Genomic DNA, 16,867 nt, shown 5'->3' with positions numbered 1-16,867 from the left:
TGAGCAGGAAGATGTTCTCAAAAAGAAAAAGTGAAAAAAAAAAGAGAGAGAGACACTCGGGGGCAGTTTGGAGAATTATCCTGCAGCAGCAGCTTAAGCCTCCTCTCCACCTGGCCATCTGGCACTCCCACGGAGGAGTGGGGAGCATCAAGCCCAAATCCGAAGCATGGGGGAGAGTACGCACCTCAGAGGGACCTGAGACCACATCCAAGGCACCGGGGAGAGTGTGCACTGTGGAAGGCCCCACATGTGCACCCATAGCCCTGAGGAGGGTGTGTGCCTGAACCTATGGGACCAGGGGCTGCTGGATAACTGGGCTGGAGGCTGGCCGAGTGCTGGTCAGAAGAGAGAAGAGCTAAACTAAGCCCCCTGAGTCTGCTGCAGCCAAATAGACCAGCAAAACTGGCTTGGCCAGTTTGAAGCCAACAGGAGGCTTTTTTTTTTTTTTACATAACTCTTTATTATCATATTTTTATTATCATTTTTTTCTTTTCACACCGTCTTCCTCTTTCCCTCTTTCTTGTTCTATTCCTTCCCTCTCTCCCTTTATATCTCTTCTTCCTTCCTTTTTTTTTAAATTCCCACAAGTGAGACAATAAAACCTGAACCTGTGAAAAGACCAGAGTTGGACTCAAACAGGGGGCATCCCAAGAGCTGAGACAGTGAAACAAATTTCACTTTGCTACTCCAGAGAACTTGCAAGTTATTGTATATATGTATTATTTTTTTCATTATTCTTACATCACTCATTTTATTAGTATCTTTGTATTTCTCTTCTATATGTTTAGTCTTCTTTGCTTGACTGCTTAATTTGCATTGTTTGACTGGTTTCCCCTTGTTCTCTCTTTCACAGTGTATTGTTAATTAACTCTTTTACTTCACTTGTGTTCCATTAGCACACTACTCCAGGACCTATACTCCCTATTCTAGTTATTCAGATGACATATATTCTGTCATATGATTGTTGCTCCATTACTATTGTAAATAATAGTTATTCCATACATCTTTAAATACTACATAGGACCCCTCCCAGATCTCAGCCCACTTCAGTTTCCTGAACTTTATTACTGGTGTGGTTAACTCTATTCTCTCACACATTAAACTTATTTTCTACCCTTTACTCTCACTTTACCTCATAATCTGACCTCCCACAAGCTCACAGCTTTCTAGATCCAACTCACAATACTTCCCCCCAAAAACAAGAGTCTTATCTTCTTTCCACCCTTTTTAAAAAGTGGCTAAATGGGTGAATTATCACGGTTAACACTATACATATCCAAAGGATCTCCTATCTCTTCTCTAAGGGCTGATACTTTAAATATCATATAATACACTCCCACTGTCTTCAACCATTTCACCTTCCCCCTCTAACCTATCACAAAAAAGAGTAGGTAGAAGCTGTAAACACCAGGATACCTCCTGGAAGAGAAAACCAACCAACAAAGGAACCAACAACAGATAAGAACAGAAGAAGGTGAAGGAGGGAGGGGAAACCACACTAACACAACCCAGATGTATCTGGAAATACAACTAAATAGTTGAGAAATTACTCAGAACAAACAACTGAACAAGAGCAAGAGAAAAGCCTCAAAACCTTGTACACACAGAAGAACCACTCCAACACAACCTGCCCACACCTGTACAACAGAAGACGAGAGGTGGGGGACAGACTGACCATCAAATAACCAGCTGGTGGGAAGGACCCACCAAAGAAAGACCCAACAATAACCAAAAACCAAAGACATACACAGAGCCAACATAAACCACAGCCCAAGATCATAAGATCGGGAGATCAAGGAGACTGTCCCACTGAATCTCACAGGTATTCTACCACAGAAGTTTACACCATAAATCCATGAGGTCAGAACACAGCAACTTAAGAAGCAGAGGCTAACAGGAAGAGTCTCACAAAAAATGGGAAGACAAAGAAAAAAAAATCCCCAAATGAAAGGAAAGGAGGAAGTCTCAGAAACGATGCTAAATGAAAAAGAGGCAAGTCAGCTATCAGATATTGAGTTCAAAGCATTGGTTATAAGGAAGCTTCATGAGCTCGCACAGAATTACCAAAACTACAGGGAAACTACAATGAACTCACTGCAAACTATATCAACATGAAAAAGGAAATAGAAACTATCAACAAGGGCCAAGAAAAATGAAGACTACAATTTCTGAACTGAAGAACACAGTAGAAGGAATCAAAAGCAGGCTCGATGAAGCAGAGGATCGGATCAGCAAACTGGAGGACAAGGTAGAAAAAAAACACCCAGAATGAGCAAGAAAAGGAAAAGAGGCTCAGAAAGAATGAAGAGGGATTAAGGGAAATGCAGGACAACATGAAACGTAACAATATCCATATAATAGGAATGCCAGAAGAAGAAGAAGAAGAGCAAGGGATAGAAAACCTGTTTGAAAAAGTAATGATGGAAAATTTCCCTAATCTGAGGAGAGAAAAAGTCACCCAAATCCAGGAAACACAGAGAGTCCCAAACAAGAGGAACCCAAAGAGGCCCACTGCAAGACACATCATAATTAAAATGGCAAAATTCCAAGAAAAAGAGAGGATCTTGAAGGCAGCAAGGGAGAAAAAGGAAGTAACATACAAGGGAGCCCCAATAAGGTTAGCAACTGACTTGTCAATGGAAACGCTCCAAGCCAGAAGAGAATGGCAAAAAATATTCCAAGTAATGAGAACCAGAGGCCTGCAACCAAGACTACTTTACCCAGCAAGGCTCTCAATCAAGATAGAAGGCTAAATAAAGAGTTTCCCAGACAAAAGAAGTCTAAAAGAATACACTTCCACCAAACCAGTTCTGCAAGAGATGCTAAAGGGACTGCTTTAAGGAAAGGAAGGTAAAGAGAAAGACAGAGGAACACAGGCAGGAAAAAATGGCAATAAATATCTACCTATCAATAATAACCTTAAATGTAAATGGAATAAATGCTCTAATCAAAAGCCATAGAATAGCTGAATGGATGAGAAAGCATGACGCACACTTACGCTGCCTACAAGAGACCCACCTCAGGACAGAAGACCTACACAGACTGAAAGTGAAGGGCTGGAAACAAATTTTCCAAGCAAATGGACAGGAAATAAAAAGCACAGGTAGCAATACTCATATCAGACGAAAGAGATTTCAAAAAGAGGCCATAAAAACCGACGCAGATGGTCACTTCATAATACTCAAAGGAAGAATCCACCAAGAAGACATAAACGTTGTAAATGTATATGCTCCCAAAATAGGAGCACCCAAATACATAAAGAAAATCTTGGAGGACTTCAAGAAAGATATTGACAGCAACATAATTATTGTAAGGGATTTTAACACCCCACTGTCAAAGATGGACAGATCTTCCAAACAAAATATCAATAAAGATATTGTGTCACTGAACAATGCCCTAGATGAAATTGACTTAAGTGACATATATAGAACCTTTCATCCCAAAGAAGCAAAATACATATTCTTTTCAAATGTGCATAGAACATTTTCAAAGATAGACCATATGATAGCACACAAAACAAGCCTCAACAAATTCAAGAAAATTGAAATCATATCAAGCATTTTCTCTGACCACAGGAGACTGAAACTAGAAACCAACCTCAAGAAAAAAACTGAAAAACACTCAAACTGATGGAGATTGAATAGCATACTATTAAACAATGAATGTGTCAAGGATGAGATCAAGGAAGAAATCAAAAAGTTTCTGGAAACAAATGAAAATGAACTCACAACAACCCAAAACTTATGGGACACAGCAAAGGAGGCCCTGAGAGGGAAGTTCATAGCAATATAGGTCTACCTAAAAACAATAGAAACATTTCAAATAAACAACCTAACCCTACACCTACAAGAACTCAAGGAACAACAACAAAGACAACTCAGAGCAAGCACAAACAAGGAAATAACCAAGATCAGAGCAGAATTAAATGACATAGAGACTAACATAGAGACTCAACATTATTGTTCTTTGAAAAGATAAACAAAATATAGACAAGCCTTTAAGCAGGCTTGTTAGGAAAAAAAGAGAGAGGACCCAAATAAACACAATCAGAAATGAAAGAGGAGAGACTACAACTGATACCACTGAAATGCAAAGAATTGTAACAAAGTACTATGAAGAACTATATGCCAAGAAATGTGAAAACCTAGATGAAATGGACACATTTCTAGAAAAATATAACCTTCCATAACTGAATGAAGAAGCAGCAGAAAGCCTGAACAGACCAATAACACATGATGAAATTGAAACAGCAATCAAAAAGCTTCCAACACACAAAAGCCCTGGACCAGATGGTTTCACAGGAGAATTCCACAGAGCATTTAAGGGAGAGTAAACCCCCATCCTCCACAGATTATTTCAAAAAATTCAGAATGATGGAAGACTCTCAACCTCTTTTTATGAAGCCAACATCATCCTAATCCCAAAACCAGATAAAGATACAATGAAGAAAGAAAACTTCAGGCCAATACCGCTGATGAACATAGATGCTAAAATCCTCAACAAAATTTTGGCAAACTGCATCCAGCAATACATTACAAAGTACATACACCATGATCAAGTGGGATTCATCCCAGGGATGCAAGAATGGTACAATATTTGCAAATCAATAAACATAACACCACATAAACAATAGCAAAGACAAAAATGACATGATCAAATCAATAGATGCGGAAAAAGCATTTGATAAGGTACAACAACCATTTATGATAGAAACACTCAGCAAAGTGGGAATAGAGGGAGGATTCCTCAACATTATAAAGGCCATATATGAGAGACCTACAGCCAACATCATACTCAATGGACAAAAACTTAGAGCCTTCCCACTAAGATCAGGAACAAGACAAGGATACCCTCTCTCACCACTCCTATTCAACATAGTATTGGAAGTCCCAGCCACAGCAATCAGACAAGAGAAAGAAATAAAAGGCACCCAAATTGGAAAGAAGGAAATGAAACTGTCATTGTTTGCAGGTGACATGATAGTGTACATGGAAAATCCTATAGACTCCAACAAAAAATTACTTGACCTAATAAATGAATTTGGCAAAACAGCCAGATAAAAAGTCAATATTCAGAAATCAAAGGCATTCTTGTACACCAACAATAAAACATCAGAAACAGAAGTCATGGAAAAAATCCCATTTGATATAGCAACAAGAAAAATAAAGTACCTAGGAATACACTTATCCAAGGAGGTAAAACCTGTGCTCAGAAAACTACACAACATTGAAGAAAGAAATTAAGGGACACACAAACAAATGGAATCATGTACCATGCTCATGGATTGGAAGAGTTAACATCATCAAAATGGCCATACTACCCAAAGCGATTTATAGATTCAATGCAATCCCTATTAGAGTACCCATGACATATTTCACAGATATACAACAAACATTTCAGAAATTCATATGGAACCATAAATGACCCTGAATAGCTGCAGCAATTTTGAGAAAGAAGAATAAAGCAGGAGGGATCACAATACCTGATATCAAACTGTATTACAAGGCCACTGTAATCAAAACAGCCTGGTACTGGCATAAAAACAGGCACATAGACCAATGGAACAGAACAGAGAGCCCAGAAATAAACCCAAGTCTCTACAGTCAATTAATATTTGACAAAGGAGGCAGGAGCATAAAGTGGAGCAAAAATAGCCTCTTCAACAAATGGTGTTGGGAGGTCTGGATAGCTACGTGCAAAAAAATGAAACTCGATCACCAACTTACACCACACACAAAAATGAATCAAAGTGGATAAAAGACTTAAATGTAAGTCATAACATCATAAAAGTCCTAGAGGAAAACATTGGCAGGAAAATCTCAGACATTCCATGCAGCAATATTTTCACCAATATGTCCCCTAAAGCAAGGGACATAAAGGAAAGAATAAACAATTGGGACCTCATCAAAATAAAAAGCTTCTGCATGGCTAAAGAAAACAGCATTAAAATAAAAAGAGAACCAACAGTATGGGAAAACATATTTGCTAATGATACCTCAGACAAGGGTGTGATCTCCAAAATATACAAAGAACTCACACAACTCCACTCCAGGGAGACAAACTACCCAATTAAAAAATGGGCAAAGGACTTGAACAGACACTTCCCCAAGGAAGGTATACAGAGGGCCCACATACATATGAAAAGATGCTCAGCATCACTAGCCATCAGAGAGATACAAATTAAAACCACAGTGAGATACCATCTCACACCAGTCAGAGTGGCCAACATAAACAAATCCACAAACAAATGTTGGAGAGGATGTGGAGAAAAGGGAACCCTAGTGCACTGTTGGTGGGAATGCAGACTGGTGAGGCCACTGTGGAAAACAGTATGGAATTTCCTCAGAAAACTAAAAATGGAACTGCCCTTTGACCCAGCAGTTCTGCTGCTGGGATTATACCCTAAGAATCCTGAAACACCAATCCAAAAGAACCTATGCACTCCAATGTTCATAGCAGCACAATTTACAATAGCCAAGTACTGGAACCAACCTAAGTGTCCATCAGCAAATGAGTGGATCCAAAAACTATGGTACATTTACACAATGGCATTCTATGCAGAAGAGAGAAAGAAGGAGCTTATACCCTTTGCAATGGCATGGATGGAACTGGAGAGCATTATGCTAAGTGAAGTGAGCCAGGCAGTGAGGGACAAATACCATATGACCTCACCTTTAACTGGAACATAATCAACAGCAGAAAAAAGCAAACAAAATATAACCAGAGACATTGAAGTTAAGAAAAATCTAACAATAGCCAGAGGGGACAGGGGAAGGGACAGTGGGAAGAAGGGATTTCAGGAACTACTATAAAGGACACATGGACAAAACCAAGGGGGATGGTGGAAGCAGGGGAGGGAGTTGGGTTTGGCTGGGGTGTAGAGAAAATGCAGACAACTGTTCTTGAACAACAATAAAGTAATTTTAATAAAAACTGTATATAAAAAGTTAGAAAAGAAAAAAAAACAAAGAAACCATAAGGCCTTGAGCACATCCCCTCACTTGTCCACCTTCTCAGGAGAGAATTCCGGAAAGCACTTTGTGTACCAGAAATGAAGGTCAATTAACTGCACTATTTTTCCTTTAGAGATGACGAAACTGGGCTTGTTATAGAACCAGTCAATGGTGTTCTGGAACAGCTACAGGATTCAATTGCCTGCCACCAAGAAGCCTAACTCCCAAAGCAAGAGTTTAGGGAAAAAGGAAGGGAGTTGTTTTCTTAAAGGTTATACAGATTTAGAATAACAGCAGATTTCTGCCATTAAGTCCTGCTCCCTTTTAAAACATCCATGAACATAAAGTCCAGCAATCCTCTGCCAAATGAGGCCAGTTTCAGAATACACCACTCAGAGATCGTTGTCTTTCAGAAAAGCAGAAGTCTGCAGCTCAGCATTCCCCGTCAGCTTCACAAATCTCTTAAGAGTCTGGGTGGCCAGACAGGTCCCTGCAACAGCACCGCTAGCTCTGCTGCCCCGTCTTCTTCAGGCAGACTTCCAGGCAGACCTCCTGACCTCGTGGCAGTCTTCTCTGCGGATCTCTCTGCAGACCTCTTGGCTGACTCACTGACTTTCAGACCTCCTACTCCATTTTAAATGCTCAGCTCAGACTTTCCTGCATGATCTAGTATCCGGCCCTTCCTATGGTGTGTTAGCGTCCGCCATTTTTGTCAGCTTCCCAGTGTCTTTAACCATCTGTTGGCTTCCATTTTTAGTCAGGGCAAAGTTACCAGTGATACACAGGCATCTGGGGAGGGCATCCACCCCCATGGTTGTGTCACGAGTTACTGTACATACTTATACTCATGTACACAATTCTACCACTTCTGATATCTTCCTTTCAGCAAGGCATGGGCTGTTACCTTGCCTTTGTTATGCAATGTGTCTTAAATGCTGTACTTTCTACTCTGTAGACATCACTCCTGCCCCCTCCTGTGCTCCCTAATCCTGCCAGAAGGCAGGATTGTGGGGGTGTTCCCCTGTTATCAGGGGACCCATGCTCTGTACCCTGTTACAGGTTTAGATTTAGACCATTTACTAAAATCACACACTACAGCAAGGATTGGAAAGACCCAGAGCAATTTAAATTTTCATTTCAAGATTCAGCTGCCCCTCTTGAACTGACAGTCCAACTTCACTTCCTGTCACACCTCTTACACTGAGCCACATCAGCCATTGCTAAAATAGAACAAACACTATATTCCAGTCCTTCCATGATTGATGCCAAGGGTCCTTCTCAGGTATTAGTACCCTAAATGTATCACTTTGCTTATGTCCCTTGGAGTAACAGACACCTTATTATATTATAAGGACTGCTCCTCACTAGGCTACCAACAGATTATGTATTTTTATTTTTAAATATTTTATTTATTTATTTTTAGAGCAAGGGAAAAGGAGGGAGAAAGGGGGGGGGAGAGAAACATCAATGTGTGGTTGCCTCTTGCACGCCCCCTACCTGGGACTTGGCCTGCAACCCAGGCATGTGGCCTGACTGGGAATCAAACTGGTGACCCTTTGTTTCAAAGGCAGGCACTCAATTCACTGAGCCACACCAGACAGGGCAGATTATATATTTAAAAATTATTTTATTTTATTTTGTTACTTTAGAGAGAGGGGAAGGGAGGTTGAAAGAGTAAGAAACATCGATGTGAAAGAGAAACATTGATTAGTTGCCTCCTGTATTGCCTCCCTCAGGGGACCAAACCATGTCATGGGTCCCAACCAGAAATCCAAAAGGCTGGCAACCCTTCCATTAGTGGATTACATACAACCAATCAAGCCACACTGGCCAGAGCAGATGATATATTATTAATCTTTGAATCCCTTCAGAGTATCTGGTAAAGATGGACATGGTTTATTGGATGAGTGAATGATTGAATGGGTGTATGCACATACTTTTTTGCCCACAAAGAATGGAATTGTGACATACTGCAACTATGTGCTTCTGTGGGTTTTCCCAAAGCGTTCTCACTCTATATATTTCTGTAAGCTCTTTGCGATACAAGTCACATACCATAAAGTTCACTTAGTTAAAGTGCACAATTCAGTGGCTTTCAGTATATTAAGAGTTGTGCATCCATCACCACATTCTCATTACCCTAAAAAGAAACCCCTACCCATTAGAAGTCACTCCTCATTTCCTCCCACTCCCTAGCAACCACTAACCTACTTCCTGTCTCTCTGGATTGTCAATCTTGTTATAATATACAGAGCATCAAGTATTAGAATGATGGCTCTCATGACTGAAATAAAATCTGAGGCAGCTTTGATTCTGTATAAAAGCATGGAATCAACCTCCTCCTCTGTGACCCCGGAGACATGTTGAACTAAATTTACTTTCTTCATCTGTGTGAGGGCACCTTCATGTTAGAACACCAATCTAAAGGACAAAATAAATGAACAAACAAAACGGAAAAGGCTCAGAGATAAGGGGAACAAACAGACTAATGGTTGCCAGATGGGAGGGAGGTTGGGGGACTGGGTGAAAAAGGGGAAGGGATTAAGAAGTATTGTACAAATTGGCAGTTAGAAAATAGTCACACGGATGTAAAGTACAGCATAAGGAATATAGTCAATAATGTATGGTGCCAGACTTATGGAGGTGCAGGTGGAGAAATCACTTGCTAAATTATATGATTGTCTAACCACTATGCTGTACACCTGAGGCTAATATATTGAATGTGAACTGTGACAAAAAAAATTTTTTTAAAGTAGGTCTACAAAAACAAACCAAAAAATCCCACAAACAGACAAAAATGAAATGCAACCAGCAAGAACAAGACAAAAACAGCCTGTCGCTACAATTCCAACACCCCATCCTCAGGAGCCTTCCCCGGACTCTCTTAATAAATGCGTCTGTGTAACTGAGATCCCAAGGCAGAACTGCGGTAGCTGTCCTGCCCTAGCAAAACTGTGTTCTCTGTTTCTTCTGTTTCTGCCTCTTTCTCTTTCCTTTTGGTGCAAGAGACGTACCCTGCAGAGCCCAAGGGCAGTGGCTCAGCAGAGCTCCCACAGGCAGCCTCGCCCAGCCAGCGACCCTCTTCGGCGGCGCGCGCACCAGGAGCTGTGGGTGAGGTGCGGGGGCGGAGCTAGCGAAGCCGACGGCCTCTCACGGCGCGCAGGGGGCGGGGCTCCACTTGACAGTGGCGGTCGCCCGGCAGCCAAGCCCGCGCGCAACCGGCTGAGCGCGGCGTGGGGGGCGCAAGCAGCTCAGGCGGCGGCGGTGGCGGCGGCACCGGGACCCCATTGGCCCCTGGTCTCAGAGCGGCCAAGCAGCCACCTGCGGTGACGACGACGGCTCCCGATGATGCTGCTAGCCTCTTCGAGCGCGGGGGCCCTGGCTTCTTCCTAAGGTAGCGACCCGGTTCGCCCCCCGCCGTAACTCCGCAGGGTCCGGGCTGTGGCTCCAAGCAGTCCCGGGCTCTGGGGCCGGACGTGGGCCGGCAGCGGGGCGGGGGCTGGGCGGGGCTCTGCGTTTGTGCGGCTGTCCGGGTGAGGAAGGAGGGAGCCAAGGCGGCGGTCGGCTGTCGCCAGGCAGCAGCTGGCGGCGACCCCATCCTCCATACTCCTCCTGCCCCCATGCGGTCTGAAAAAGGTTTTGTTCTAGGAGAAAGTTTGATGCTGAGACTCGAGGAGTCAGACTGGTGTCCCCGAGGTCCGCGCCTTTAAGAGAGGCAGCTCCCGGCTCCTGCCGGGGCGTTTGCCCCCTTCTGACCGGAGCAAATTCCTGACACAGGCCCTTCCTTGAGGAAATTCGTCTGTGGGAACTCCCTTGGGGACCACTGTGGCTATTGCTCGAAAGCAGTGCAGCAGGTAGTCAATGTCCCCATGTTCTCTCCCCCAATAATGAGCTCTATTAAGTCTGTGCTCTCAGAGCTTTAAAAATTTGTCTACCTACTTTACCTTCTGATTAAAGCTCCCAGTCACCAGTGTGTCTAAGGTGCCAGTGATTACTTCTGCCACATCTTGAATATTTACTTAGTGTCACATGCCTGCAACAGGCTTTCCCTGAGTACTCGCTGTTGTGGAGAACTCAAAAGGGAGGGGAAATTGTGGCCCAACTCTCAGGGTGACAGATGGAAACAAGAGTACAGGGCACGTGCACGCACCTGAACATAGGAGAAAGTTTCAACCTTCAAAACAAGATTATTAGGTGGGGATTATTTGCTTTACAAAACTTTTTCTAATGCAGACAAGTAATTAGAGCCAGAAAGTTTTACAGAAGGTTGTAGGAACACAAAGTAGTTCACGGTAGAGGTAGTAAAGCAGATATGGAATGGGCTTGAAATGAGCAGGTCTCAACAAATATATATTGAATTCTGTCTAATTCTAATCAATCTGGTACCATTCTGATCACATGTAAATTCTCAGTTATTTTATTTCTTATTAAGACAACTTCCTAATACCAACTTTTGGTACCTGGAGATACCCTTGGCCAAGGGCATCAGTATAGTTTTGTGGTCCATATGATTTATCCCCCCACCAAGTACTATCATGTCTACAAGAATATTTACATCATAAAGAGAAGGAAACTTCCTTAGTCAATGGTGACATAACAGTGTTCATATATTGAGGACATTCTATTTGCCAGATATATTACTAGATTTTTACATATATTATTACTTTAATTCTTATAATCACTCTGATAAGGTATTTTTACTTTCTCCATTTTAGAGTTTAAGAATTTATGTATTATTCCCAAGATTATATGATGAGTAAGTGACAGGGGTGGGATTTGAACCTCGATTGGTTTAGCTACCTGCCCATGCTCTACTGTATAGTAGCTCCCAGCCTCTCTTGAGAGAGATTTGTCAATGTTATAGTAAGAAATCTAAATATGACAGCATAGACTGTGTCTACTGGCCTTCTCGACCAGACCCCTTTCTAGAATACATTCACCTGGGAACCCACCACTATGCCCAGCAGGTGTTTTCCTCACCAGGGGGTGACATCAGGGACTCCCAGACTCTCCTACACCCTGAGTCTTCAGCATGTAAATCAGAAGGACATTTACAGACATGAACAGCTTGCCCTTTCAGATAAGCTGATTCCAAAGACAGGTAACTGAGTTTTTCCCTCACAAGCAAACAAAGCAGTCTCCCCCGTCGCTGTCATCAAGTCTATTTTAGGTCTGCACGTACACGTACACCCCACCAGTTGGCAGCAACACATCCCTTCAGTGCTCACACTGGCACACTCATCCTCCTGTAGGACTTGTCAAAGAATCCCTGACAGAATTCTAGCCTACATAAAGGGAAAGACTGAAATGAAGTCACTGGAGAAGGTAGTACTCGTCTAGGGACTCCTTGGATTGTCCTCTGTTGACTAGAAAGGAAACTAACTTAGGCCCAGGGAGCAGAAAGCAGTCTTTTCCATAGTGTGACATGACACGTACATGCTGTAGTCTGTTGTCAACATTGTGGAAGATATGTGCTCACCACATACAAACTGTTTTACATGTTGTCTTGTGATGTATGGCCACACGCCTGTTTCTGATTTGATTACTTGTTTTTACATTTAGTTGACACTTGGCTGAACAGTATTAGAAACTGTTGTCACAGTTGTGACACAGTAAGTTAAGAAGCTGTGCCTAAAACAATTGTGTCTGCTACTATAACCTACAGCCATTGTTTGATTATTTCCCTTCTCTAGGGATGTGTGTGTATGTGTGTGTTCTCACCCTTGGTATATAGTTTTCAACTCTCTCTGGTTCCAGAATGATTGGTAATACTAAGCCCAAAAGGAATAAATGCATTTTTGAGCTGTGACCATATGCTGCTTAGAAACATATCCCTATGGTTAGAATTTTACTCATGTTATTCCAGTGCTAAGAATCTCAAAGTCCCGTATGTGTGCTTTGGGATTTCAAGAGGACTCTCCTGTCTAATTATTTCACTCAATGTCCTGTAGCAGTGTTTGGATATGAGTTTAGAACACAGTCCCATTATCTCCCATCCAACATCTCTAACCTGCCTGTAACTGGAGCAGCACTAATTAAAACTGGGAAAGTAGAGCATGACGTGTGCTCATTGTCACACTCTTGTACCAGGATGGAAAAGGTACTACAGACATGGTTGAGACAGAGTGAAGTAGAGTTATTTAAAATGACTAGTGATTCACAAAAGTCTACCAAATTATTGACATCGCAGTTTGCCTAAAGTTGGGTTTGTGCAAATGCCTTGTTTACTTAAAACTGTCCAATATCAACAAAGTTTTACTCTATAAAACCTCTAAATTACATAGCAAACTGTCTTTATTTCCATGTGTGATCAAGTGTCAAATGCTATAGGTTGTAAGACATAGCATTGTTTTTATTTTATTCAAAAAGAATGAGAAAATACTGCCAATTATGTTATGAGATGGTGTTTCAGCAGTGGTATTCCATGCTGTTGCATGATTTGGTCTCACTGGTCTCAGTACTTTCAAGTTTCCTCATCTCGCTGTGGTTTTGCTACTTTTTCCTGCTGGTACCTTGAGTAGCTTGCTTAAAGCTTGATAGGTGATCAGCTTGCATATATCTCAATAGCAAACTGTAACATCTTCTGTGTCTTCATTTAGTCTGGTAAAGCATTTGGATTTTGCTTTGCAAGGTAACATGGAAATGCCAAAATGAAGACAAATCTTTTCTTTAGTACTGTAACAGTTATGTCCCATTGCTTGGTGTCTGTGCCTTGGTGCATACATAGTAGCATCTTTCAGTGTTGAATCGTAGTGTAATAATTTTGAAAGCCATTTAAATGGCAGTTACAGAGCATGTGCAGTGACAATAATGCCTACACCTTTGCAGACGTGATAACAGAATGAATAGCTGTGACCAAGGTCACACATATGCAGGGAAATGACAGTTGTGCTGTGGCTCCTTCCACCTTGTCAGCAATTTTAAGATACTATTAATGTTAAAATATACCCTGACTTCAGAGATGTTAAAAATGTGAAAAATAAGTAACCTTAGCAATGAAATATGTTAATTTGTACCCACGTATTTCATGAACTGTAACCTGCCTACCTCTTTGCATATACTCATCCATCCATTCATTCCTATAGTCATTCATTTTGTTTGACTCCAAGTTGCAGGAAGTCAAGGGCTTTTTCTGTCTGATTCTCTACTGTATGCCACCACTTAGGATAGTTCAGGACTTGTAGGTAATCTGCTCTGTAAATATCCCAAGAATGAGATATTAGAAAATATATTATTAAAATTATGACATTGACAGGAATGTCAAACACAGAAATAGAGTACAGACCAGTATTAAGTCCTTGATTTTATTTACAGAGCCCTGTTCAGAATAAGTTCATGTCTCTACAAAACCTGTTTAGGGTAGAAGAAATTACACTGTAGCTTTTTTAAAACTAATTTTTTATTTTCAATTATAGTTGAAGTACAATTTTATATTAGTTTCAAGTGTACAACCCAGTGATTAGACACTTATATAACTTATGAAATGATCACTCCAAAAAGTGTAGTACCCATCTGTCACCATTCATAGTTATTACAATGTTATTGACTGTAGTCCCTGTTCTTTTTTTTTTAAGATTTGATTTATTTTTAGGAAGAGGGGAAGGGAGAGAGAAAGGGTGAGAAACATCAATGTGCTAGAGAACATCAATCAATTGCCTCTCACACACCCCCCAGCCCGGAACCTGGCCTGCAACCCTGGCATGACCAGGAATCAAACTAGTATCCTGCATCCTTTTGGTTTGCAGGATGGTGCTCAACGCACTGAGCCACACCAGTCAGTGCTATATTCCTTAATCTATACTTTACATCTCTGTGACTATTTTGTAACTACCAATTTGTGCTTCTTAATCTCTTCACAATTTTCACCCAGTTTCCCACTCCCCTCCCATCTGGCAACCATCAAAACGTTCTCTTTATTTATAAGTTTGTTTCTGTTTTTGTTTACTCATTTATTTTCTTCCTTAGATTCTACATATAAGTAAAATCATATGGTATTTGTCTTTCTTGGTTTCACTTATCTCTCTCAGCACAATACCCCCTAGGATCAGGGGTGTCCAGTGTTTTGGTGTCTCTGGGCCACACTGGAAGAAGAGTTGTCTTGGGCCACCCATTAAATACATTGTGAAACATAATCACACAAAAAAATCTCATAATGTTTTAAGTAAATTTAGGATTTTGTGTTGGGCCACATTCATAGCGGTCCTGAGCCACACGTGGCCCGCACACGGCAGGTTAGACACCCTACGTAGGTCCATCCATGCTGTCATAAATGGCAAGATTTTATTTTATTTTTTATGGCCAAATAATATAATCCATTGTATATATGTACCACATCTTCTTTATCTGTTGTTTATTGATGGACACTTACGTTGCTTGTAAGTAATGCTGCAATGAACATATGGATGCATGTGTCTTTTTGAATTAATTTTATGGGTTTCTTTGAATAAAGAAATACCCAGAAGTGGAATTTCTGGGTCCTTCTTTGTCTATTGTTATAGTCTTTGTTTTAAAGTCTACTTTGTCTGGTATTAGTATTACTTTATGGTTCATTTGTTTCCATTTTAATGAAATATCTTTTTCCATCCCTTTACTTTCAGTCTTTCTGTATCTTTCAATCTGAAGTGAGTCTCTTCTACACAGCATAAGTAAGGGTTTTGTTTTGTTATCCATTCAGCCACCTTATGTCTTTTGATTGGAGCATTTAATCTATTTGCACTAGAAGTAATTATTGATATGTATTTATTGCCATATTACTACTCATATTTTTGATCTTTATCCTTCTTCTTGTAAAGAAGACCCTTGGACATTTCTTGTAATATTGATTTGGTGGTAAAGAACTCTTTTAGCTTCTTCTCTGGGAAGCTCTTTATATGTCCTTTGATTCTAAATGATAGCTTTACTGTAGGTCCTTTTGTTATAGGTCCTTGATATTTTTTCCTGTTTTATTTTTAATACATTTTATTGATTATGCTATTACAGTTGTCCCATTTCCCCCCTTTATTCCCCTCCACCTTGCTCCCCCCTTCCCACCCCCATTGCCGCCCCCTTAATTCATGTCCATGGGTTATACACATAAGTTCTTTGGCTTCTACATTTCCTGTACTATTTGTAACCTCCCCCTGGCTATTTTATACCTACTACTTATGCTTCTTATTCCCTGTACCTTTACCTCCATTCTCCACCCTCCACCTCCCCTCTGATAACCCTCCACATTACCTCCATTTCTGTGATTGTGGTCCTGTTCTAGTTGTTTGCTTAGTTTGTTTTTGTTTTTTTTTAGGTTCAGTTGTTGATGGTTGTGAGTTTGTTATCATTTTACTGTTCATATTTTTGATCTTCTTAGGTAAGTCCCTTTAACATTTCATGTAAAAGGGCTTGGTGATGAATGCCTTTAACTTGATGTTATCTGAGAAGCATTTTATCTGCCCTTCCATTCTAAATGATAGCTTTGCTGGATAGAGTAATCTTGGATGTAGGTCCTTGCCTTTCATGACTTTGAAACTTCTTGCCTGTAAGGTCTCTTTTGAGAAATCAGCTGATAGTCTTATGGGAACTCCTTTGTAGGTAACTCTCTCCTTTTTTCTTGCTGCTTTTAAGATTTTCTCCTTATCTTTCATCTTGGGTAATGTAATTATGATGGGACTTGGTGTGTGCTTCCTTGCATCCAACTTCTTTGGGACTCTCTGAGCTACCTGGACTTCCTGGAGGTCTCTTTCCTTCACCAGATTAGGGAATTTTTCCTTCATTATGTTTTCAAATAAGTTTTCAATTTTTTGTTCTTCCTCTTCTCCTCCTGGCACCCCTACAATTCGGATGTTAGAACATTTAAAGTTGTCCTGGAGGTTCCTAAGCCTCTCCTCATATTTTTGAATTCTTGTTTCTTTATTCTATTCTGGTTGAATGTTTATTTCTTC

General features: G+C 40.9%; 1 protein-coding gene across 2 annotated transcripts in view; it reads left to right on the top strand.

The window, feature by feature from the left end:
• Positions 1 to 10,143: 10,143 nt before the first annotated feature.
• FRY (FRY microtubule binding protein) overlaps positions 10,144 to 16,867 on the top strand; it is a 540,327-nt gene continuing 533,603 nt past the window's right edge. For both annotated transcript variants that reach the window (XM_053920710.2, XM_053920708.2), the window contains exon 1: positions 10,144 to 10,347. The gene's annotated coding sequence lies outside the window, so the exon portion shown is untranslated. The remainder of the gene's footprint in view (positions 10,348 to 16,867) is intronic.

Source organism: Desmodus rotundus, chromosome 3 (genome assembly GCF_022682495.2).
Source record: "Desmodus rotundus isolate HL8 chromosome 3, HLdesRot8A.1, whole genome shotgun sequence".
Lineage (NCBI taxonomy): Eukaryota > Metazoa > Chordata > Mammalia > Chiroptera > Phyllostomidae > Desmodus > Desmodus rotundus.
This window is presented reverse-complemented; position numbering and strand designations above follow the sequence as displayed.